This window comes from Hyla sarda, chromosome 2, assembly GCF_029499605.1.
Source record: "Hyla sarda isolate aHylSar1 chromosome 2, aHylSar1.hap1, whole genome shotgun sequence".
In the NCBI taxonomy this organism is placed as follows: domain Eukaryota; kingdom Metazoa; phylum Chordata; class Amphibia; order Anura; family Hylidae; genus Hyla; species Hyla sarda.
Genome location: NC_079190.1, coordinates 121891603 through 121917756, shown reverse-complemented (window position 1 = coordinate 121917756; position 26154 = coordinate 121891603). Strand labels below are relative to the sequence as shown.

Genomic DNA, 26154 nt, shown 5'->3' with positions numbered 1-26154 from the left:
TGGTATGGGCAGAGTTACCCCCCCCCCCCCTTTCCCCATTGATATGGGCAGAGTTACCCCCCCTTTCCCCATTGATATAGGCAGAGTTACCCCCCTTTCCCCATTGATATAGGCAGAGTTACCCCCCTTTCCCCATTGATATAGGCAGTTACCCCCCTCCCCCTTTCCCCATAGGTATAGGCAGAGTTACCCCCCTCCCCTTTCCCCATAGATATAGGCAGTTACCACCCCACCCCCTCTTCCCCATAGGTATTGGCAGTTACCCCCCCCATTCCCCATAGGTATAGGCAGTTACCACCCCCTCTTCCAGATAGGTATAGGCAGTTACCGCCCCCTCTTCCCCATAGGTATAGGCAGAGTTACCCCCCCCCTCTTCCCCATAGGTATAGGCAGAGTTACCCCCCCCTCTTCCCCATAGGTATAGGCAGAGTTACCCCCCCCTCTTCCCCATAGGTATAGGCAGAGTTACCCCCCCCCTCTTCCCCATAGGTATAGGCAGTTACCCCCCCCCTCTTCCCCATAGGTATAGGCAGTTACCCCCCCCCCCTCTTCCCCATAGGTATAGGCAGTTACCCCCCCCCCTCTTCCCCATAGGTATAGGCAGAGTAACCCCCCCCTCTTCCCCATAGGTATAGGCAGAGTAACCCCCTCCTCCTCCCCATAGGTATAGGCAGAGTAACCCCCCCCCCCTCTTCCCCATAGGTATAGGCAGAGTAACCCCCCCCCCTCTTCCCCAAAGGTATAGGCAGAGTAACCCCCCCCCCCTCTTCCCCATAGGTATAGGCAGAGTAACCCCCCCCCCCTCTTCCCCATAGGTATAGGCAGAGTTACCCCCCCCCTCTTCCCCATAGGTATAGGCAGAGTGATGTCCCACACAGCGATCTCCTCAGCAGCAAGGGCCCACGTCTTCACCTGTACCGCTTGCTGCGAGGGGCGGAGCTCACGTCTCCTCTATGTAAGCTGCAGATGTGGCTAAGACAGAGTGGACACCTTCTCCTGTATGTGCGTGTATCGCACATACAGGAGAGGAGAAGGCAGTGCTGTCTGCTGGGGATCTGGGATGGGTGTCCCGGATACTCAGTAGTGGCATTAGGCCCTTAACCCGGCCAGGCCCTCAGACGACGTCCGATCGGTCCGGCCGGTCAGTCCGCCCCTGGACGTGACAGAGTCTGGAGACACCATGGAGAACGTTCTGCTGCCAGCAACATCCTCCTGCATGATCGATAAGGCAGTGGGTCAGTAATGGTGTGGGTTGGCATTTCTTTGGGGGGGGCCGCACAGCCCTCAATGTGCTTGCCAGAGGTAGCCTGACTGCCATTAGGTACCGAGATGAGGTCTTCAGACCCCTTGCGAGACCATATGCTGGTGCGGTTGGCCCTGGGTTCCTCCTAATGCAAGACAATACTAGACCTTATGTGGCTGGAGTGTGTCAACAGTTACTGCAAGAGGAAGGCATTGATACTATGGACTGGCCCACCCGTTCCCCAGACCTGAATCCAATTGAGCACATCTGGGACATCATGTCTCGCTCCATGAGTCCAGGTCTGGGAGGACATCCCTCAGGAGACCATCCGCCACCTCATCAGGAGCACGCCCAGGCGTTGTAGGGAGGGCATACGGGCACGGGGAGGCCACACACACTACTGGGCCTCATTTTGACTTGTTTTAAAGACATTACATCAAAGTTGGATCAGCCTGTAGTGTGGTTTTTCACTTTGATTTTGAGTGTGACTCCATATCCAGACCTCCATGGGTTGATAAATTTGATTTCCAATGATAATTTTTGTGAGATTTTGTTGTCGGCACATTAAACTATGTAAAGACAAAAGTATTTCATACGATTAGTTCATTCATTCAGATCTAGGATGTGTTATCTTTATTTTTTTGAGCAGCGTATTTATTATAGAGCATTAGTGTCTTACAAGGATACATTTCTTCATCATACATATAGCAAAGTATAATATCTGGCATCTATTTGTTTTGTAATGCAAGAGCGCATCATGTCCCTGGCTCGGAATGTGCAACATATGGACTCATAACTAAAATGCTGTGATGGATTTGTACATTTGCCAAGGAGCCTCCATAAAGAAGCAAGCACAAAGAACTTATACTTGATCCAATTTACACTTATAAATTGTGATTTATATTAAAGCGTACCTGTCACCAAAGCAATACATACATATATTTATTTATGGCCCAGATTTATCAAGCTGTGTGTGAGAAAAAAAAAATAGAGTAATTTTCCCAGAGCAACAATTCACAGCTCGGCTTTCATTTTACCAGCGCTCATTAGTTGATCTGTGAATCGCTCCATTTTTTCTCTCACACAGTTTGATAAATCTGGGCCTCTGTGTTCCTGTTCATGTAAATTAGGGGTGTCCACTCTGTACAGTGACATAGTGATCTGGGGTAAATACAGAATCCATTTATCCCCTGAGATGGTTCTCTAAGAAGGAAACACTTTTTTTTTTTAAACATCTCTACGGTTTCAACTAATTTAGTATAGGGACCATTATCCAGTTGAGGGTCTGTTGCTTAGGGAAAATTGTCAAGTAGGCAGTGAAAGAGGCTGTGGGTGAGCTCAAGGCTGAACATATTGTGTGTGTGGGGGGGGGGGGGGGGGGGAGATCTGTCACATTGGACAGGGATCAGAGTTCCCAGGTGCAGGAACCTCCATGTGAAAAAGGTCAGTTGCAAGGACTTCTATAATGAGTGCTAGTGCAACGAGTGAAGTCTGATACCAGTTTAGGAGGTCTAGAAAAGATTCAGGAGGGAAGTCATTTTAAAAGGAATCTGAGCACAAAAGCAAGGGGACACAGTTTGAGGTGAATTGGGGGAAAAAAATGAGAAGTAATTGATGGTCTCTGGGTCTGATATGATATAGGGGCTCCATCTGCCGGTCTGAAATTAATATTTGAAGTAAAAAAATATATCCTTTTGTAAAAACTACACCATCGTGAAGTGAATTTCCATATTTTTTATTTTTTTTTTGTGACAAACCCGATGCACGATAATCACTCACAAAAGATAGATATGCAGAAATTCTGCGGAAAGATTGAACAGGTTTATACTTTTGGCGGAATTCTGTGATTGAATCCCATTAGTTTAATGGAACTTTTTTTCAACACTTCTTTCCAAGGTTAAATTCCACAGGAAATGTGCATCAGTGGGCAAGTGATTTCTACTCTGAATAATACAAAGTGGAAACTCCATAGTGTGAACAGGCCCTTATTCAGTTACTTTAACCCTTGTAAGGACCAGGCCATTTTACACCTTAGGACCAGAGCGTTTTTTGAACATCTGACCACTGTCACTTTAAACATTAATAACTCTGGAATGCTTTTAGTTATCATTCTGATTCCGAGATTGTTTTTTCGTGACATATTCTACTTTAACATGGTGGTAAATTTTTGTGGTAACTTGCATCCTTTCTTGGTGAAAAATCCCCAAATTTCATGAAAAAATTGAAAATTTTGCATTTTTCTAACTTTGAAGCTCTCTGCTTGTCAGGAAAATGGATATTCCAAATACATTTTTTTTATTCACATTTCTGATATGTCTACTTTATGTTTGCATCATAAAATTGACGTGTTATTACTTTTGGAAGACACCAGAGGGCTTCAAATTTCTGCAGCAATTTTCCACAAAATTTTCAAACTCACTATTTTTCAGGGACCAGTTCAGGTTTGAAGTGGATTTGAAGCGTCTTCATATTAGAAATACCCCATAAAAAAACCCATTATAAAAACTGCCCTCCCCCCCCCCCCCAAAAGTATTCAAAATGACATTCAGTAAGCGTTTTAACCCTTTATGTGTTTCACAGGCATAGCAGCAAAGTGAAGGAGAAAATTCACAATCTCCATTTTTTACACTTGCATGTTCTTGTAGACCCAATTTTTGAATTTTTACAAGGGGTAAAAGGAGAAAATTTATACTTGTCTTTGCAGCCCAATTTCTCTCGAGTAAGCACATACCTCATATGTCTATGTCAAGTGTTCGGCGGGTGCAGTAGAGGGCTCAGAAGCGAAGGAGCGACAAGGGGATTTTGGAGAGTACATTTTTCTGAAATGGTTTTTGGGGGGCATGTTGCATTTAGGAAGCCAAAAATCTGCCAGACACCTGTGGGGCGTAAATGCTCACTGTACCCCTTATTACATTACGTGAAGGGTGTAGTTTCCAAAATGGGGTCATGTTGGGGGGGTCCATTGTTCTGGCGCTATGGGGGCTTTGTAAACACACGTGGCCTTCAATTCCGGACACATTTTCTCTTCAAAATCCCAATGGCGCTCCCTCTCTTCTGAGCATTGTAGTTCGCCCGCCGAGCACTTTACATCCACATTTGGGGTATTTTCTTACTCAGAAGAAATGGGATTACAAATTTTGGGGGGCTTTTTTCCTATTTTCCCTTGTGAAAATGAAAAATTTAGGGTAACCAGCATTTTAGTGAAAACATTTTTTTTTCATTTTCCCATCCAACGTTAACGAAAATTTGTCAAACACCTGTGGGGTGTTAAGGCTCACTATACCCCTTGTTACATTCCGTGAGGGGTGTAGTTTCCAAAATGGGGTCACATGTCTGTATTTATTTTTTTCATTTATGTCAGAACCGCTGTAAAATTAGCCACCCCTGTGCAAATCACCAATTTAGGCTTCAAATGTACATAGTGCGCTCTCACTCCTGAGCCTTGTTGTGCGTCCGCAGATCATTTTACGCCCACATCTGGGGTATTTCCATACTCAGGAGAAATTGCGTTACAAATTTTGGGGGCCTTTTTTTCCTTTTACCTCTTGTGAAAATAAAAAGTAAACAGGCTGGTATAGACCCCAACTTTTCCTTTTCATAAGGGGTAAAAAGGAGAAAAAGCCCCCTAAAATTTGTAGTGTAATTTCTCCCGAGTACGGAGATACCCCATATGTGGCCCTAAACTGTTTCCTTGAAATACGACAGGGCTCCGAAGTGAGAGCGCCATGCGCATTTGAGGACTAAATTAGGGATTGTATAGGGGTGGATATAGGGGTATTCTACACCAGTGATTCCCAAACAGGGTGACTCCAGCTGTTGCTAAACTCCAAGCATGCCTGGACAGTCAGTGGCTGTCCAGAAATGCTGGTAGTTGTTGTTTTGCAACAGCTGGAGGCTCCGTTTTGGAAACACTGCCGTACAATACGTTTAAAATTTTTATTGGGGGGGGGGGGCAGTGTAAGGGGGTGTATATGTAGTGTTTTACCCTTTATTATGTGTTCGTGTAGTGTAGTGTTTTTAGGGTACATTCACACTGGCGGAAGATTACAGTGAGTTCCCTGCTAGGAGTTTACGCTGCAGCGAAAAATTTGCCGCAGCTCATACTTGAAGCAGAAAACTAACTGTAAGCCTGCCCGTGTGAATGTACCCTGTACGTTCACATGGGGGGGCAAACCTCCAGTTGTTTCAAAACTACAACTCACAGCACGTACTGATAGACCATGCAGGCTGAGAGTTGTACTTTTGCAACAGCTGGAGGCACACTGGTTGGAAAACCTTCAATTAGGTTCTGTTATCTAACTCAATAGTTTCCAACCAGTGTGCCTTCAGCTGTTGCAGAACTACAACTCCCAGCATGTACTGATCACCGAAGGGCATGCTGGGAGATGTAGTTATGCAACAGCTGGAGGGTTTGCAACTACAACTCCCAGCATGCTGGGATTTGCAGTTTTGCAACATCTGGAGAGCTACAGTATAGAGACCACTGCAAACTGTGGCCCTCCAGATGCTCCAAAACTACAAATCCCAGCTAGTCCAGACAGGAAGCAGTTGTGTGAGCATGCTAGAAGTTGTAGTTTTGCAAGATCTGGAGGGCTATAGTTCAGAGACTACCATATAGTGGTCTCAAACTGTAGCTCTCCAGCTGTTTCAAAACTACAACTCCCAGCATGCCCAAACATCTGTCTGGGCATGCTGGGAGTTGTAGTTTTGCAACATCTGGAGTGCTACAGTATTGAGACCACTATATAATGTTCTCGGACTGCAGCCCTCCAGATGTTGCTAGGCAACTTACCGACTTCCGTCGGATCCAGGGAGCCTGCTGCACGACATCGCCACCCGCCGTTCTCCGACGCAGATAGTCGCCCGCAGCCTCCGCAAATGGGTAAGTGGACTCCGGCGCCGGTCCTCAGTCGTTTTCCTCGTTCTGCCCAGCCTATTGTGGGTGGGCAGGACGGGGAAAACTAAAGTTAACCCCCCCCCCCCCCGCCCCCGATCTGCTATTGGTTGTCGCGTCTAGACCACCAATAGCAGGGATAGGAGGGGTGGCACCCCTGCCACCTCACTCCTATATTTTCAGGGGGGTTATGGGTGTCTTAGACACCCGCGATCCCCCTTATATTCCGGGTCACCATAGACCCGTAATGACCCGGAATCGCGCAAATCGTAAGTGTGAATTCACTTGCGATTTGCGCCAATCGCCGACATGGGGGGGTCTAATGACCCCCCTGGGCATTTGCGCAGGTTGACTGCTGATCGATATTCCCACGGACGTATGAGTACGTGCCTGGTCCTTAAGAGGTTAAAGGGGTACTCCGGTGAAAACCTTTTTTCTTTTAAATCAACTGGTGGCAGAAAGTTAAACATATTTGTAAATTACTTCTATTAAAAAATCTTAATCCTTCCTGTTCTTATTAGCTGCTGAATACTACAGAGGAAATTCTTTTCTTTTTGAAATGCTCTCTGATGACATCACGAACACAGTTCTCTCTGCTGACGTTATTATATTAATAATAACGCTTTATTTATTTTTGTCCTTAGTGGGATTTGAACCCCAGTCCCCAGCACTGCAAGGCAGCAGTGCTAACCACTGAGCCACCATGCTGCCCTTAGCATACATCTGCTATGCATGGTTGCTAAAATGGTAAGATATGTCAGCAGAGAGCACTGTGCTCGTGATGTCATGAGTGTTCCAAAAAGAAAGGAATTTCCTCTGTAGCATTCAGCAGCTAATAAGTACTGGAAGGATTAAGATTTTTTTAATAGAAGTAATTTACAAATATGTTTTATCTTTCTGCCACCAGTTGATTTAAAAAGAAAAAAGGTTTTCACTAGGGTACCCCTTTAAGCATTTAAGTAGTTTTAACCCCTTAAGGACTCAGCCCATTTTGGCCTTAAGGACTCAGACAATTAAATTTTTACGTTTTCATTTTTTCCTCCTCGCCTTCTAAAAATCATAACTTTTATATTTTCATCCACAGATTAGTATGAGGGCTTGTTTTTTGCGCGACCAGTTGTCCTTTGTAATGACATAACTTATTATATCATAAAATGTATGGCGCAACCAAAAAACACTATTTTTTGTGAGGAAATTAAAACGAAAAACGCAGTTTTGCTAATTTTGGAAGGTTTCGTTTTCACGCCGTACAATTTATGGTAAAAATGACATGTGTTCTTTATTCTGAGGGTCAATACAATTAAAATGATACCCATTATTACATACTTTTATATTATTGTTACGCTTAAAAAAAAATCACAAACTTTTTAACCAAATTAGTATGTTTATAATCCCTTTATTTTGATGACCTATAACTTTTTTATTTTTCCGTATAAGCGGCGGTATGGGGGCTCATTTTTTGCGCCATGATCTGTACTTTTTTTTGATGCCACATATGCATATAAAAAACTTTTAATAAATGTTTTATAATTTTTTTTTAATAAAATGTATTAAAAAAGTAGGAATTTTGGACTTTTTTATTTTTCTTTTTCGTTCACGCCGTTAACCGTACGGGATCATTAACATTTTATTTTAATAGTTCGGACATTTACGCACGCGGCGATACCAAATATGTCTATAAAAAAAAATTACGCTTTTTGGGGGTAAAATGGACGTTTTACTTTTTTATTGGGGGAGGGGATTTTTCACTTTTTTTTGCTTTTACTTTTACATTTTTTTTTACACTTGAATAGTCCCCATAGGGGACTATTCATAGCAATAACATGATTGCTAATACTGATCTGTTCTATGTATAGGACATAGAACAGATCAGTATTATCGGTCATCTTCTGCTCTGGTCTGCTCGATCACAGACCAGAGCAGGAGACGCCGGGAGCCGCATAGAGGAAGGAGAGGGGACCTCCGTGCGGCGTTATGAATGATCGGATCCCCGCAGCAGCGCTGCGGGCGATCCGATCATTCATTCAAATCGCGCACTGCCGCAGATGCCGGGATCTGTATTGATCCCGGCACCTGAGAGGTTAATGGCGGCCGCCCGCGAGATCGTGGGCGTCGGCCATTGCCGGCGGATCCCTGGCTGCGATCAGCAGCCGGGATCAGCCGCGCATGACACGGGCATCGCTCGGTTATGCTTAGGACGTAAATGTACGTCCTGGTGCGTTAAGTACCACCGCACCAGGACGTACATTTATGTCCTGCGTCCTTAAGGGGTTAAAGGTGTTCGGGTGGGTAAGGAAAGTTAAAAAAAGAAGAAAGTCTTGTCGATGCATGGCTTTCAAGACAATACACTTATTATTTGTATTTAGAATGTAGATGGGACACATCTGAAGCTTAGATTTTATAAAGTTCCCCATCAGTACAGAATTAATAAGATACAGGTTATATAGTTCCCAGAACATTAACAGATTCATCCAGAGCCACTATACACCATTGCTTCTATATTCCCTTATGAACAATATACTTTGGCTTCCTGAAGGTAATTATTAAGATCTTTCTTGTATGGCTTAAAGGCCCTGCTGTAAAAATAACACTCACTGAATAATATGTGTGATGCTTTAGAATAATCTCAATTACAAGTTCTAAACCTACTGTACAAAGTCACACCTTTACGACAGAGAAACATAAATTATTCATTCTTCGATTCCCCTCTAAATTTTTAGGGGCACATGGGGATAGAGGAGAAATTCAGCAATGTTAAAACATAAAGCATTTGAGTAAGAAACAATAACTTGTGTGACATTAACAGCTTCCCGAATTCCAAGCCCCGCAGCCTGGTCAAGGCGAGCACACAAGGCAATAAAACATAACAGCAGGCAGAGCATGCTAATAGCTGCAAGTGACAAGGACTAGCTGAATGTCACCACTTCATACTGTTCACTTTCTTATCTGCGTGACCTCTCCCTTCACGTAACTCATGGAAAATATCTGAATTAACATCTCTGCTTAAGGGCCATTGCCACCACGAAGGCCGTCGTCTGGTTCCATTGCTGCCAAAGCAGAAGAAATGCCACTTTAAGCATAGTAAAGATTACCTTTTTAGAGAAAAGAGGTTTCCTAAAGCATTGGGGCGTGGGCCACTTTCATTAATATCAAACCAGCTAAAGTGGAAAGGACAAGCCCCGAGCATTGTAATGTTCACTATTTCACAACGATAACATTCATAATTGGTAGGAATAGAAGCAGTTACGGCTACAATTACAACATAAACTACATCACTTTAAACGCCCCATTGAAACAAGGTTAGCTTTCCTCAGACATCAAGCTCCTCCAGATGTAAACCGCGCACATCTCTTTCAGCGCTGATGTAGTATTATACCGGTCTACAATAACCGCAGTCATTCTGGCTCACAAATTATTCCGCTCACTTTCTACTGGCATAGTCTAGAAATGCAAAGATTACAGTATTAAGTAACATATCATGTCTTCTGCCTGACTACTGGGTAACAGAACAATATTGGAAATCTATCAAAACATCTCACACCAAACAATTTCTTAAAGGGGTAATGCGGGCAAAAACATTTTATCTCCTATCCAATGCTGCTGAGACCCCCCACGATATCCCTGCAGCACCCGCATTCTATGCGGGTGCTGAATCTCCAGTTTTGGAAACCTCCGGGTTTCCGGGACTAGGGACGTGATTTCACGTCACGCCCCCTCCATTCATGTCTATGGGAGGGGGCGTGACAGCCGTCACGCCCCCTCCCATAGACATGATTGGAGGGGGCATGACATGCTGTGATGTCACATCCCCAATCCCGGAAACCCGGAGGTTTTCGAAACGGGAGATTCAGCACCCGTATAGAATGCGGGTGCTGCAGGGAGATCGCGGGGGTCTCAGCAGCGGGCGCCCCGCGATCAGACATCTTATCTCCTATCCTTTGGATAGGGGTTTAAATGTTTTTGCCCAGAATACCCCGTTAAGTTACATGATTTATAAAATTTACACAGATGAGTTCTCAATAGCAGTTTCAGGAGGTCATGTCCGCTCTCCTGACATGTCTGTTTTAGTCAGGGTTCACACTGAGTTTTAGTCTTATGCAGGACTCAAGTCCTACAGGAACGCATGGGAACGGAGTTCCTGCACTTTTCCCACATCAGGAACACTGTTTCCATTAGCTGGAGTCTTGCAGGACCAGCCCTTGAGTGGAAATCTTGGGTGAGTTCCCACACTTTCTTTTCCCCAGGACTTGACCCCTGGTCTTAGGTCAGAAGTATATTTCGGAAGGAAACTGCAAAGTATTCTACTCTACAGCGATACAAAAAGAAATATTACAAGGAAGGAAAATGGTCTCCAGTTCCAAGTGAACATAAAACTAGAAAATGCTATTGATCCTTTATTAAAAACCTGTACAACATTATACTGAAAAAACACAGATGAAACTCTGATGCTTTTCAAACTATTTCTTACATGTGGTTATATCATTACTAAAAACTATCAAGTCAAGAATATCACTTCTACCTGTATGAAAAAATAAGACAACATATAATAACCCAAGGACCGGACAAGAAAATAAAACAAGTCTAATAGCAAATCCAAAATGGACTTCCTATAAAACAAGTTTTGCTGTTTTCACATCCAGCCCTCTGGTTATCATTGAGTGCAGCGCAGGTAAATATTTGTTTAATATTTTATTTTGTTTAAGTCATTGGACGTCTGTAATAGGGCCTTGGCGTAATTGTATGCTGACTGCTGCCAGCCATTTGATCAGGAAAACCATGTCTTGTTACAGTGCAGTGGGTTATATGGTGCTGCTGGGAGTTATGGCTCTTACACACTATGAAAAGGGGATCACCACATTGTATTTAAAGGGGTACTCCCCCCCCCCCCCCCAAGACATCTTATCCCCTATCCAAAGGATAGGGGATAAGATTTCTGATTGCGAGGTTCCCGCCACTGGGGACCCCCCATCTCGGCTGTGGCACCCCAGGCATCCGGTGCACGACTGGCGATGAGGGGGTGGAAGCTCATGACGTCACGGTCACACCCTGCTCATGAGATCACGGTCACTCACCGCTTGTGAAGTCACGCCCTCTCCCATAGAATTGCATTGAGGGGGCGTGGCGGTGATGTCACGAGTGGGGCATGGCAATGACGTCACGAACGGGGTGCAGCAGGGAGATTACGGGGGGCCCCAATGGGAGGACCCCGCGATCAGACATCTTATCCCCTATCCTTTGAATACAGGATAAGATGTCTAGGGGCAGAGTACCCCTTTAAATGGGTACTCCGCCACTAGACATCTCATTCCCTATCCAAAGGGTTTCTACAGAGTCTGACACTATTAGCATCAATTGTTTTAGACTGGACAGTGTCAGCGAGTAGGGTTGCATCCATTGCCCATTCATCCATATATATCCAGAAATAGACACATAATATAATGCACATTACCAAGAGGTTACAGAATTGTTATTTCATGTGTGTCAGTAGAGCTGATAGGCCTGCTATAAGGCATGTCATCAAATAATACAGGTGAGATTTCAGGAGATGTGGCTCCTATTGACATGCTGAGGTCATTATTATTAGGTTGCACACACCGACACATATCTCAGCACAGGAAAGAGACCATGTGGGTTTCAATTCCAATAGAAGCAGAAGAGCCTGGCACTGTTCACACTGTAATCCTGTGGTAAGTAAAATGTGCAGGGAGAGACTAATAAAATCCCCACTTCGTCGGTGCTACACGCAATAAGTCCCACAAAAACAAAATAGAGATAGATGAAAGTACGGAGCACTCACCGTGGGGAGCTTGATTGCAGATTACTTTTATTCCATATCAAACGGTACAAAGTGATATTATGAGAGAGTAAAAACGAAGAGGCAGGAGCGCTTCATCGGGCGGGCGACATTGACTGTTTCACGCACAGCGGCGTATCATCAGGCCCTTCAGTCAATGGTCCATGCTATCACTTTGTACCGTTTGCTATGGAATAAAAGTTATCTGCAATGAAGCCCCCATGGTGAGTGCACCGTACCTTCATCTATCTCTATTTGTTGCAGTAAAATAGAGACTCCTTTAATGACTTCTTGCTTATGTTTTTCTGTATCTCAACATAGCAAAGAAGAGAAAGGCAGGTCAGCAAGGGCTTTAGAAATACGGAGACCTTCAAACGCTAAAAACGGACATTTCATTAGAAAACAAGGAGGAACTGCAATACCATAAAAAGAAACAGCAGCGATTTAAGTATCCCTCTTTATTCTCCAAATGGCATCTACTTCAAGACGATACTCATTAAAAAAGGAGACTCTGGCCATGGTCATTTTCAATACCAGAAATCTGCAATAAATTGCTGACTGCTCCTAAAGTGAACAGACCAGAAGACTCGCTATAAAGAGCCTTTAATGAAAAGAAAAATGTGGCCACTGCTCTTCCAGGTATATTCAGTTTTTATAATAAAGCAAAGGCTCAATGACATTTTTAGATCTATAGCAATGCTTGTGAATAGAAATTGTTTCTTAATAGTTACATAGTCCATAAGGTTGAACAAAAAAAAAAAAAAAATAGTCCATCAAATTCAACCTATTGTATCCAGCAAGTTCTGTAGAAGACAAAGTTAAAATAAGAAATGACAATGTGCTACTTGAGATTACATAGAGGAGTTTTATCATTTAATGTAATTTAGTTTAATTATATACATGGATCAGTCATTACATTACAGCCACCTGTAGTATATGTTCTCTTCATGCTGCCAAAACAGCTCTGACCATCCCGATATGGACCTCATAAGACCTTTAAAGGTATCTGTGGTATCTGGCACTACAATGGTAGCAGGAAATGTTCTAAAGAGTTTGTCCCAGTGAGTAAAAGCTATAACATACCCTTGTCACTGGCACTCAACTTCCAGTAAACATGTGACACTATACTACTAACTACTGTATAACATTATACCGTCTCTATCTTTCGGTCACCTAGGCTGGTTCTAGGTTGTAACTTGCACATGTGGATGTAATCCCGCCAACATGCAGAGGCCAATAGCCGCACAGTGTTGCTGTATCATTGGCATCATCATGCGGCCATAGGCTACGGCAAGCAGGTGGGGCTTTCTCCACATGCAACAGTCCAACCTACAGGACAAGCTGCAGATACGCAGCCCGCCTTCTTCAAATGGGAAGGGTCAGCATGCTTCCTGGAAGTTCAACGCCAAAGATAAGGGTATGTTATGTCTTAATGTGATGGGACAACCCCTTTAATTTGTGAGGTGGGCCTCCATGGGTCAGGCTTGTTTTTCCCAGTTCATCCTAAAGATGCTCAATTATACAGAGATATGTGGATTCTGGAGGCCAAGTTAACTTGAACTCTTTACGAGGTGCCTTACACCATTTCTGAATATCTTTGGCAGTGTGATATGGTGCACTATTATTTTAAAAGAGGGCACTGCCATAAGAGATTCTTATTGCCATGAAAGGGTGGACTCTGTCAGCAACAATGTTAAGGCAGGTGGTCAAATTAACATCTACACAAATACAATGAAGAATGAACCATGGTTTCCTAGAACTGCTGCCCAGAGCATTAAACCATCTTCTTTAGCTAGTCTTCTTCCCACAGTACATCCTGGTGCTGTCTCACCACAGCTGACCAACACAAACGAGTCTGCATGGACAGTCCGATTGTCTACACCCGCCCAGTCCTATACTCACTACACCCGCCCAGTCCTATACTCACTACACCCGCCCAGTCCTATACTCACTACACCCGCCCAGTCCTATACTCACTACACCCGCCCAGTCCTATACTCACTACACCCGCCCAGTCCTATACTCACTACACCCGCCCAGTCCTATACTCACTACACCCGCCCAGTCCTATACTCACTACACCCGCCCAGTCCTATACTCAGCAAGCTGTGATGCACTGCGTGTTCTGAGATGACTATCATACAATGTGTACTACACAGCCTACACAGACCACACAGCCTAACCTTCACTCATACCTCAATAAGCCTTGCAATGTTAAGACCATGTTGCCGACTCACCGGGGATCAGAAGTCAACAATCCAGGAGAGATGCGGTAAAAATAAGATGCTAAGACCCAGCAGTCTATCCATCTGACTTTCAACAAAGTTCCTTAGATTCACATGAAGATTTTTTCTTCTTTAAACGCATCTACCTCAAGAACTGTTTTATTGCTGCCTTTGACATTTACCATTATCATAAGATAATCAATGTTATTTTATTTAACTTTTAGTGGTTTTAACGCTACAGATGATCTCTGTATTTGACCTGATGGCAAAGTAACATATCATGGAACTGGGATGTGAAGCACATAAATATAGGCCATCCCCACACATCCAGGAAAATATACATTGAAAGGTTGGATTAGGTGTGCTTCTCCTTCAGACAGGCTCTAATATTTAAACTGAGGATAAATGGAAACAAAAAGAACAAATATCTAAGCTTGACCGACATGTATTTTCAGGGGACAGTGGATGACAGAGACGTCAATCAGGTATAGATGAGCAAGAATGCTGTCGAGAAAACAGGACAGCTGCCTACTGTAGAAAAGCTTTTCTCTAAGCCATGCTTTATTACTAATGGCACTCATGGATATGTTCAGAAAGGTCTCCACTGTGCCATATAGAGGTGAAAGCAGATTAGGGGGGGGTCAAGACCTCTGAACAGTTTCTCAGTCTTCTTATCAAAGATTCCCATTACGAATAATATCAAACTCCAGACATTTAAAAGCATTTCTGTTAGTTTTACATCTTACAGAGCGTAACTGCACACTATAATCTCAGATAACAGGGACAAGCAACACGAGAAAAAATGATTCTTTATGAATTTAAGGAGTAAATGAACAGAAAAGCTCACATCTTCTTTACAAGCATATTCTAGAAACCAAGAGAGGTAAAATCTCTGCAAAGGCAAAATTCCCTGTCAGCGAATCATGGTGACAGGAAAGTTATGTTCTCCCTTCAGTTGGTCGATGAGTGGATTGATAATCAGAGTAACAAGAAGAGATCGCAGCCTGCGCACTCCTGTTCTCCTGAAACCAGTATTAAGTGATGATTACGGGCTAGCTCTCCCCCCTCCTTCCAAGTTGATCAGTACAGTAAATCGCAGCAGCACTGCATAGATGTACAGCCTGTCTTATGTCATGGTGACACAGATGAGCTCATGTCATCAAGCTAAAAATAGCACTGTGACTTCAAGTCTAACGTCCTCCATGCTGAACACAGATCTGCTTACAATAAAAGCTTTTACGCATTTTCTATATTAATGCCGACCTGAAAAAAAAAATCTATTCTGTAAAAATAAAGCAACTTAGAACAGGGCTGACAAAGTTGTTAAGGCTCCAGGAGCCAGGAAAAAAAAGTGAGGAGCAAGGATCCAGTCACTCCGCAACATAACATCATTTATGTCCCCTCATCTTCCCCTTGTGTGTCACAGTCATTAGTATCCGCTCATCTTCCCCATGTGTCACAGTCATTAGTATCCGCTCATCTTCCCCATGTGTCACAGTTATTACTGTCCCCTCCTCTCCCGTGTGTCGGTGTCCCCTCATGTCCCCCGTGCCAGTCAATAGTGTCCTAGCATCTCCCCCGTGTGTCCCAGTGTCCTCTCATCTCCCCCGTGTGTCCCAGTGTCCTCTCATCTCCCCCGTGTGTCCCAGTGTCCTCTCATCTTTCCTGTGTGTCACAGTGTCCTTTCATCTTTCCTGTGTGTCAGTGCCCTTTTATCTCCCATGTGTGTCAGTGTCCTCTCATCTCCCTTGTTTGTCCCAGTGTCCTCTCATCTCCCGTGTTTGTCCCAGTGTCCTCTCATCTCCCGTGTGTGTCCCAGTGTCCTCTCATCTCCGTGTGTGTCCCAGTGTCCTCTCATCTCCCGTGTGTGTCCCAGTGTCCTCTCATCTCCCGTGTGTGTCCCAGTGTCCTCTCATCTCCCGTGTGTGTCCCAGTGTCCTCTCATCTCCCGTGTGTGTCCCAGTGTCCTCTCATCTCCGTGTGTGTCCCAGTGTCCTCTCATCTCCCGTGTGTGTCCCAGTGTCCTCTCATCTCCCGTGTGTGTCCCAGTGTCCTCTCATCTCCCCCGTGTGTCCCAGTGTCCTCTCATCTCCCCCGTGTGTCCCAGTGTCCTCTCATCTCCCGTGTGTGTCCCAGTGTCCTCTCATCTCCCGTGTGTGTCCCAGTGTCCTCTCATCTCCCTGTGTGTGCCAGTGTCCTCATCTCCTGTGTCACAGTGTCCTCTCATCTCCCTTGTGTCCCAGTGTCCTCTCATCTCCCTTGTGTGTCACAGTGTCCTTTCATCTTTCCTGTGTGTCACAGTGTCCTTTCATCTCCCATGTGTGTCAGTGTCCTTTCATCGCACCCCTGCACGTCACAATGTCCTCTCGTCTCCCCCAGCGTGTCACAGTATTCTCTTATCTCCACTTTCAGTGTTTTCGATCCTTTAAATAACCAAAATTTACCTCCGACTCTGTTCCCACTCTGAACCCCCATTTTGCCTTTGTTGTGCAGCAGTGGAGGTCTTCTGTCGACACTTGAGTGTCATGTGACTGCCGCAGCCAATCAGCAGCCTAGTGGGTGATATGACGCTCCGTACTCCTGCTGATTGGCTATGTTGATCACCTGAACCCTTGTAATCTTGTAATCAGCACAGGAAATGAGGTGGAGGAAAGTAAGTGTTTTTTTTTGTTTTGTTTTTTGTTTTTTTTAAAGATAGACACTCCAGAAAGGGCTGACAGGTTTTGTGAAGCCCCGACTTAAACACAATACAGTTAAACAATGAAAATTGGAATGGAAATGAATAATACTGGACACAATAGTAGCCACTCTAATAATCATCCTGCAATAAGTTCTACAGCATGCCTCCATCCATCTCCAGAAAACATATGAACCCGGTTTCTTAGAAGTCAGCATTACAAATAAGTTATGGAATCCTTACAGACTCTGCTGAATGTGTGAGAGGAATGGAGTGTGTCATATATGGCCAATTCCAAGGCAACTGAGGCATTATTACATTATGTCAGAAGAATGGTTTTCTTAAGGGATCATTCTAAAGAGCCATACTATAACATTTTATATACAGAAGTCATTCACTATGTAGATTTGATTAGCAGTTTAACAGAAACAAGTTTAAAAACTATAGATGACTGCAGCAAAAAGGCAAAGTTTCTTCGCAAACTTTACAAGGGCAAAAATCTAAGATCACTTACAAGCACAAGCGACTGTATGAAAAATAATTTCTATGACAAAAAATGGTTCTCTCCCCTCCTCTATCAGGCTACTTTCCTGCAAACTAGCCACCTCAATTGTATGTTGTATTTAAAGATGGACTAGCAACTCACAGAGATCAGGGTTAAGGAGGCAGAGTACACAAGTAATTGTTTTCTAAAAACTGCACCACCTCTGTGCAAACTTGTGCAATCACAAAAAAAAGCTACATTTTTCACGATTTTGGAAAATTATAGCAAAAACACAGCCTCAACACAGTAAAAAAATAAAATAAAATAAATGCAGTAAAAAAAAAAAAATTATGCAAAATGTAAATTTTGCCTGAAAACTTCAAATCTTCACAAGACGCCTCAATTGTGAACATAGGTCAAACCAATCAGCAGGTGATCTCATTGAGAAAGTCCAGTGATAAGACTCCACCCAAAAAAAAACAAACAAACAGAGGAATAATAAGAAATATAAACAGTATAAAGGAAATGATGAAAAGCCAACATGTCTGAAAAGCCTGCCTACCACATCAGACAAAACAGGTAAGCACAAGACAAACACAGGAACCCCTACATTATACTCCACTAGTCTATGCTGTACTATAAAAGCAAAAATAAATCACTTCTATGGACATGTCTATCCTGTACCTCCAAAGTCAATCAACAGCTGTTGTGAGACCAATAACTTTTTAAACAGAAGACAGCAATATTAGATATATAATCTCAAGATAATTTACGACAACCACCTGAAACCAATTAAAATGCAAGAAAAAGAGGGGCAATGAAATGCAGGATCACTCAAATACTCTGAGCATTGCATATGTTAATAAAATGTTAAGATTCTCATTTACTTTAGCATACTCTGTATCTTATCTACACACCTGGGAATTAAACTTCTCAAAAAAATTAAGGGAACACTAAGATAACACATCCGAGATCTGAATGAATGAACTAATCGTATGAAATACTTTCGTCTTTACATAGTTGCACGTGCTGACAACAAAATCACACAAAAATTATCAATGGAAATCAAATTTATCAACCCATGGAGGTCTGGATATGGAGTCACATTCAAAATCAAAGTGGAAACCACACTACAGGCTGATCCAACTTTGATGTAATGTCCTTAAAACAAGTCAAAATGAGGCTCAGTAGTGTGTGTGGCCTCCACGTGCCCGTATGACCTCCCTACAATGCCTGGGCATGCTCCTGATGAGGTGGCGGAGGTTCTCCTGATGGATGTCCTCCCAGACCCAGACTAAAGCGATCACCAACTCCTGGACAGTCTGTGGGAACGGGTGAGCCAGTCCATAGCATCAATGCCTTCTTCCTGTAGGAACTGCTGACACACTCCAGCCACATGAGATCTAGCATCGTCTTGCATTAGGAGGAACCCAGGGCCAACCGCACCAGCATATGGTCTGAGGATCTCATCTCGGTACCTAATGGTAGTCATGCTACATCTGGAAAGAACATGGAGAACTGTGTGGCCCCCCAAAGAAATACCACCCCACAACATTACTGACCCACCTCCAAACCGGTCATGCTGGAGGATGCTGCAGGCAGCAGATCGTTCTCCACAGCGTTTCCAGACTCTGTCACGTCTGTCACATGTGCTCAGTGTGAACCTGCTTTCATCTGTAAAGAGCACAGGGCGCCAGAGGCGAATTTGCCAATCGTGGTGTTCTCTGGCAAATGCCAAATGTCCTGCACAGTGTAAGCACAACCCCCACCTGTGGACATCAGGCCCTCATACCACCCTCATGGAGTCTTTGTCTGACCGTTTGAGTGGACACATGCACATTTGTGGCCTGCTGGAGGTCCTTTTGCAGGGCTCTGGCAGGGCTCCTCCTGCTCCTCCTTGCACAAAGGCAGAGGTAGCGGTCCTGCTGCTGGGTTGTTGCCCTCCTACGGCCTCCTCCACATCTCCTGATATACTGGCTTGTCTCCTGGTAGCGCCTCCATGCTCTGGACACTATGCTGACACACAGCAAACCTTCTTGCCACAACTCGCATTGATGAGCCATCCTGGATGAGCTGCACTTCCTGAGCCACTTGTTTGGGTTGTAGACTCCGTCTCATGCTACCACTAGAGTGAAAGCACCGCCAGCATTCAAAAGTGACCAACACATCAGCCAGGAAGTATAGGAACTGAGACGTGGCCTGTGGTCACCACCTACAGAATGACTCCTTTATTGGGGGGTGTCTTGCTAATTACCCATAAATTCCACCTGTTGTCTGTTCCATTTGCACAACAGCATGTGAAATTGATTGTCACTCAGTGTTGCTTCCTGAGTGGACAGTGCGATTTCACAGAAGTGTCATTGACTTGGAATTATATTGTGTTGTTTAAGTGTTCACATAATTTTTTTTGAGAAGAGTATAATGAAAAAAAGACACAGCCCAGTAAACCTTACTTTACACTGCAACGATATTGAAATATCTCCTCTGGTTATGGGAAGTCCCAGGACAGAACACATGTTCAGTAGACACATTTTTGCTAAGTGGCTGTCCTAAAGACTTTCACCTCTATGGTATCTTCAGGCATTACATGGAAAAACTAATAATCTATCATCTTTAAGTAGGGTTAGTTAGGAGGATACCAGGAGATAAAGTGCAAAGCTGAGCAGTAGTGTGGACAATACAAACCAATTAAATTCTAGCTGCCCCTGTGCAAGTAAACATTTGTCATGGAGAACATCACTTTCTGTTCTCTGAACGATGCCTACCGGCCCTGCATTTACTGGAATGATTTGAGCCAAGTCTATTTAAAAATTGCTTCCCTCTTAATAAACGTGGCGCAATTTGAATGGTTTATCCAACAATTTAATAGTTCAGACAATTTGTCACATGGCGATACCAAACATGTATTTGATTTTTTGTTTTTATAATGGAAAAAAGGGGGTGATTAGAGCGTTTACTATCTTTTTTTGTACACTTCTATGGTTCCGCTAGGGGCCTATCATAAATAGTTATTTTATTGCAAATGCACTGATCAATGTTACTGGCACTCTGTTGGTAGAGCCTGGTACAATCGCCGGACTGCCCTGTAAAATGATCTGCACCCTGCGAATAAATTGCGGCGGTGCCAATTGGACCACCAGGTATGAACACCAAAACTGTTTAAATGTCACAGTTATACTGTTAAATGATGGACATCGGAGTTATCTGGTTATCGGGAGGTATCAGCTGGTATCTGCCTGGTATGGAGCGGACCCGGCTCCTGAGCCAATGTCATACTCCCACACTCAACCCCATCGTGTAAATGTACATAACAGAACTAGTATGGATATGCATAATGTAAGTGTTAAGCAGCTTACCAAACTTACCAAATTCTGCAGAAATTACCAAAAGTTTTGAAGTACTTTTCTAAATTTCTAATCTTATGCAAGTTCTTTATTGTTATTGTCTCCTGGATTTAGTTTTACTTTCTTAGCACCTGCCTAATGTTTTGGTTCCAATGGACTCATCATAAATCAATGGGATCGGTCAGAATCCATTTGGACTCTCATTGAAAAAAATTAAAGGGCTACTCCCAGTGCTGGGCGGTATACCGGTTCATACCAAATACCGAAATGTTTGTGCTGCACGATATTAATTTTTCCCATACCGCAATACCGGTTGGACCCCTCCCCCTCGGGAATGAATTGTCAACCCAGCGCTGCGCTGTCCCCACATCGGGGAACTACTCACATGTCACCCGCAAGCACTGCCCTCCTCGTCCTCCAGTTCGTTGCGGGCCGCCGGCACTGGAACTCTATACTGAACACTGTACCCCTATGCCCGGGCTGAAAAAGATCAACAAAATAAATTTTTGTTCTCCCGTTGGTCCGGACCTGCTTCCTGGGGACGGGAACGTTGGAGAGCCATCAGCCTATCACCAGCCGCAGCGATGTTCCGCCTCGGCCGGTGATAGGTTGAGCGCACTGTCATGTAAGAAGCCGGCCGGCTTCTTACATGACAGTGGGCTCAGCCTATCACCGGCCAAGGCAGAACATCGCCAGAGATAGGCTGACGGCTCTCCGACGTTCCCATCCCCAGGAAGAGCGTGAGGCCAACGTAGGAAGGTGCAGTAAAGTTGATTTTGTTTATCTTTTGCAGCCCGGGCATAGGGATACAGCGTTCAGTATAGAGTTCCAGCGCCGGCGGCCCGCAACAAACAGGAGGACGAGGACGGCAGTGCTTGCGGGTGACGTGAGTAGTTCCCTGATGGGGACAGCGTAGCGCTGGGCTGATAATTTGGGGGAGGGGGGAGAGAGAAGCAGAACAGTGCTCGCGGCTCACATGATTTGGGGAGGGAGAAATACTGTTATATACCATGGAACCGCCATAAGTTACAAAAATACCATGATACACATATTTGGTCATACCGCCCAGCTCTAGGTACTCCGCTGCTCAGCGTTTGGAAAAAACTGTTCCAAATACTGGAGCCGATGCTGGGAGCTCGTAAGATCATAGCCCCGCCCCTCATGATGTCACACCCTGCCCCCTCCAAAGCTGAGCGGAGTACCCCTTTAAGGTCTCTTACCCTGTGCAAACAAGGGCTAAGAGCCCTATCACACAGTGTGATTATAGGCCATACTGCCAGATAAGGCCAGTGTTTAGCTGATAAACCAGCAAGAACTCTTTCGCCAGCAGATTGCTTCAGTTTACATGATAAAACAAACTGTTTATTGGCTGAACATCTCTGCCTGTGTGATAGGGGATATGTGGCTGACGAGTGAAAGAAACAAAGAAGGTCCATTTTCTGGTGGATCGTACTTGATCATTCTTTGGGGCCCTCCGTGCATGTTGGTGGAGCCCTGTATTAGGCTGATCTACAACATTGGCGCTCGTCAGCAACCGTCGGGCTACGTAATGGGGCCCCAAGTACTTACACAGCATAGTAAAATCCAATGGTAATCCATATTCTATAATCGCAATACATACTGTACAACACTTCGAATCATCATCTTGTCATTCACCGCAATCCTGGTGTAACAAAGTATAAGATAAAGGAAGATCACTTGGCACATAGAGCACAGTAGGAGATTTCTCATTGAGTCTCAGTTTATGCTATCTGTATATTGCTGAATAATGAGGCGAAAAAGCTTAAAAATGCCCATTTAGCAATAGATAACTATTTCCATTACAGAACAGGGTCTGTTGAACTGAAACACATGATAAACTCTTACATTTTCCTCTGATCGCTCCTGAACATTGGGGTTGGTTGCCATAGCAGAGATGCCCTGAAATGAATGTGATTTATAGAAAGGCTACTGACTGTAGGGCAATGCTGCCTTAATGTGGCACATTTCTCCTCTAATCCAGTGTAATAAAGCTGAGCCTCTTTCATAATGCACTTTTTAAGTACCATACATTGCCCAGTGTTTGTTTTTTACCAACAAGGAACAAAGAAAGGGGACTTAGAAGCCCATGATCCGTCCCTTACAGTCATTCTGCTAGAATGATGACAGTAAAAAGCAAAGGAGCCAAAGGCAATGATTACATCCACTTTTGTGAACATGCTGTTAGCAAAGTCTGCTCCAATACATAAAAAGTCTGGAAACGGGAAAAGCAGCTAAATGTTTCTACCGAACGAGGAAAGGCTGATGGAAACACGAGTGTGTTAGCCAAGAGCACTCAGGCACCTGCCCTACAGAACAATAAAGCCTTGCGCCCATTTACACTCGGTAAGATGTCCATTCACTCGGCCCCTAACGTCACTATATAAGTGCAGCTTCATTACCAGACCATCTCCTGCACTATTGTAAGAAGGGAAATGGAAGAGGAATCATAGTAACAAGCTAAAAGTGTAATGCCTTAAGTTCTGTACCTGGAATAAAGTACCTGTTTATTTTACTTGGGCTTCAAGCATATATAGCAAAGTAGGGTTGGGCGGTATGGCCAAATATGTGTATTGCTGTATTTTTGTAACCTTTCGCGGTTCCATGGTATTTAAGAGTATTCCCCCCCAAAAAAAATTAATTATCAGCCCAGTGCTGTCCCCATCGGGGTACTACTCACGTCACCCGCAAACGCTGCCTCCTTGTCCTCCTGTTTGTTGCGGCCGCCGGCGCTGACAACTGACAATACTGTGCGGTATTTCTATACTGTATCCCTATGCCCGGGCTGCAAAAAGTAAACAAAATAAACTAACGCATGTTCCGACGTCAGCCTTATGCTGGCGATGTGAACGTTGGACAGCCATCAGCCTATCACCGGCCGAAGCGAGGTTCCGCCTCGGCTGGTGATAGGCTGAGCCTACTGTCATGTAAGAAGCCGGCTTCTTACATGACAGTGGGCTCAGCCTATCACCGGCCGAGGCGGAACATCGCTGCGGCCAGTGATAGGCTGATGGCTGTCCAACGTTGCATTCCCTGGGAAGCTGAGTTAAAGTTTATTTTGTTTACCTTTTGCAGTATAGAGCAGTGGTTTGCAATCTACGGACCTCCAGATGTAGCAAAACTACAACTCCAAGCATGCCCGGACAGCCAACGGCTGTCCGGGCATGCTGGGAGTTGTAGTTTTGCTACATCTGGAGGTTGAAGACCACTGGTATAGAGTGTCAGCGCTGGCAGCCACAACAAACAGGAGGACCAGGAGGGCAGCACTTGCGGGTGACATATGTGAGTAGCAGCACAGGGCTGATAATTAATTGGGGGGGGGTGGGGGTGGGGGCAGAACAGCGCTCGCAGGTCACATATGATTAGTTCCCCGATAGTTCCACAAAAATTTCGGTATTCGGTATGAACTGGTATACCACTCAGCCCTATAGCAAAGCCATGTGAACAAGACTGTATGGAGGCACTTGGATTTCCAGAGGCACCATACAATAAACCACTCAGACCACACTACAACCAAGTGTCCTGACTGGCAAGAAGCAGTTTCTATTATGCCAGGAGGGCAAGATTATAGGGAGGGCACCTGAGCATTGGTCAGAGCGATTGAACACTGTGCTACCTGCCCGAACACCTGCCACTTTCCTTATGATACAGATGGTGTGACTAGCGCTGTCTCACAGGCCAGGCCTGACTAGAGGAGGTCAGAACAGCAAAGCAATGCGGGAGCCCAGGCAGGTCAGTATTCTTAGGGTGCGATCACACTGAGGAATAGGAGGGGAATCCTCGGGGAAAAATTCCGCTGCAGAATTTACGTTTTTTTTCGCACTAAATGTGGGAGAAATTCGCTCTGAATTCCGCGTGGAATATAGGAGTAAACTAGTTTTTTTTTTTTTTTTTTTGCTGGACTACAACCACCAATTGGAATTTACCTTTTTATATATTTTTTTTCCTGCAGAACTTCCGAGAAAATTCCGAGCGGAAACGATTTCAAGTGGAAACATTTTTACCATTGACTTCAATGAACTTCTGCTCGCGTATTCCGCAAGTAGAATAAACATGTTCTTTCTTGTAGCGGAACGGAATTCCGTGGCGGAATTCCTCGAGCAGAATTTACGCAGTGTGAACAGTGCAGAGTAAGATACATTGAAGTCAATGGCAAAACAGATGTTAATTGTTTCTAAGCGGAGAATTCAAGAGGAATTACTCGAGTAAATTCCACTTGAATTACTCAGAGAGAACGCACCCTTAGGGGGCCAGGTTATTTAGGGTCATGTTCCCCAACTTGTGTCTCTTCAGTTGTTGCAAAACCACAACTCCTATCATGCCCTTCAGTGAAAACAGAATGAGAGTTGCAGCTTGCAACAGCTGGAGAACCACTGGTTGGGAAACCATGATTTAAGGGGGCAAAGTGGCACAGTACATTGGGGGACAGTGGAACAGTTCATTAGGGGAAAGCCACTAGAGCTGGGTGGTATAAGCAAAAACGTGTATCACGGTACTTTTGTAAGTGATGGCGGTTCCACAGTATTTAACGGTACCCCCCCCCCCCCATGTGCCCTGGGCGCCACTTCTCTTCCAATATCCCCCCCAAATGAATTATCAGTCCCCACATCATGCCACTGCAAGCGCTCCTCTGCTCATCCTCCTATGAGTTGTGGGCCGCCGGCACTAGAGATCTGTACTGTACTACAAATAACGTTTCCCGGGATCTGGTACCGTTTTCACTGTCCTGCGCTGTGGTCCTCTTGCTGTTTACTTGAGACGGGAACGTCACAGTGCCGCCAGCCTATCATCAGCCGGGCGCGACATCGCTGCTGCCGGTGATAGTCTGAGCGCACCATCATGTATGGAGCTGGCCTGCTCCTTACATGACAGTGGGCTCAGCCTATCAGCGGCCGGGGCGGGACATCGCTGGGGCAGGTGATAGGCTGACGGCTCTGTGACATTGCCATCCCCAGGACCGAAGCGGAGGGACCGTGAGGCCGGTAACTGGGAACGTCGGAAGGGGAGTTAAAGTTTATTTTATTTTTGCAGCACGGGCAGCGTTATTTGTAGTACAGTACAGATTTCTAGTGCCGGCGGCCCGCAACTCATAGGAGGATGAGCAGAAGAGCGCTTGCAGGTGACATGATGTGGGGACAGCGCAGCTAATAATTCATTTGGGGGGGGGGGGGGAAGAAAAGAAGAACAGCGCTCGTGGGTCACATTGAATTATCCGCCGCAGCATGCTGAAATAATTATCTCATTCGAGGGGGGGAGGGGCCCAACCAGTATTGCGGTATGGGCAAAATTCATATCGTGCAGGGAAACAATTTCGGTATTTGGTATGAACCGGTATACCACCCAGCACTAAAAGCCCGCACAATTCATTAAGGAGCAGTGGCACAGTTTACTAGGGGCAGTGGTGCCATTCATTAGGCAGCAGTGGCACAGTTTACTAGGGGCAGTGGTGCCATTCATTAGGCAGCAGTGGCACAG

The 26154-nt window shown here is 44.8% G+C and overlaps 2 long non-coding RNA genes across 2 annotated transcripts in view; one reads left to right on the top strand and one right to left on the bottom strand.

The window, feature by feature from the left end:
- The window catches only part of LOC130355373 (uncharacterized), a 45223-nt gene extending 32659 nt beyond the window's left edge, over nt 1–12564 (top strand). Inside the window, exon 3 of the long non-coding RNA XR_008888491.1 lies at nt 12253–12564. This is a non-coding gene — a long non-coding RNA (uncharacterized LOC130355373). The remainder of the gene's footprint in view (nt 1–12252) is intronic.
- Nucleotides 1–26154, bottom strand: part of LOC130355371 (uncharacterized) — a 330001-nt gene that overhangs the window by 115394 nt on the left and 188453 nt on the right. The gene's annotated exons all lie outside the window — the stretch shown is intronic.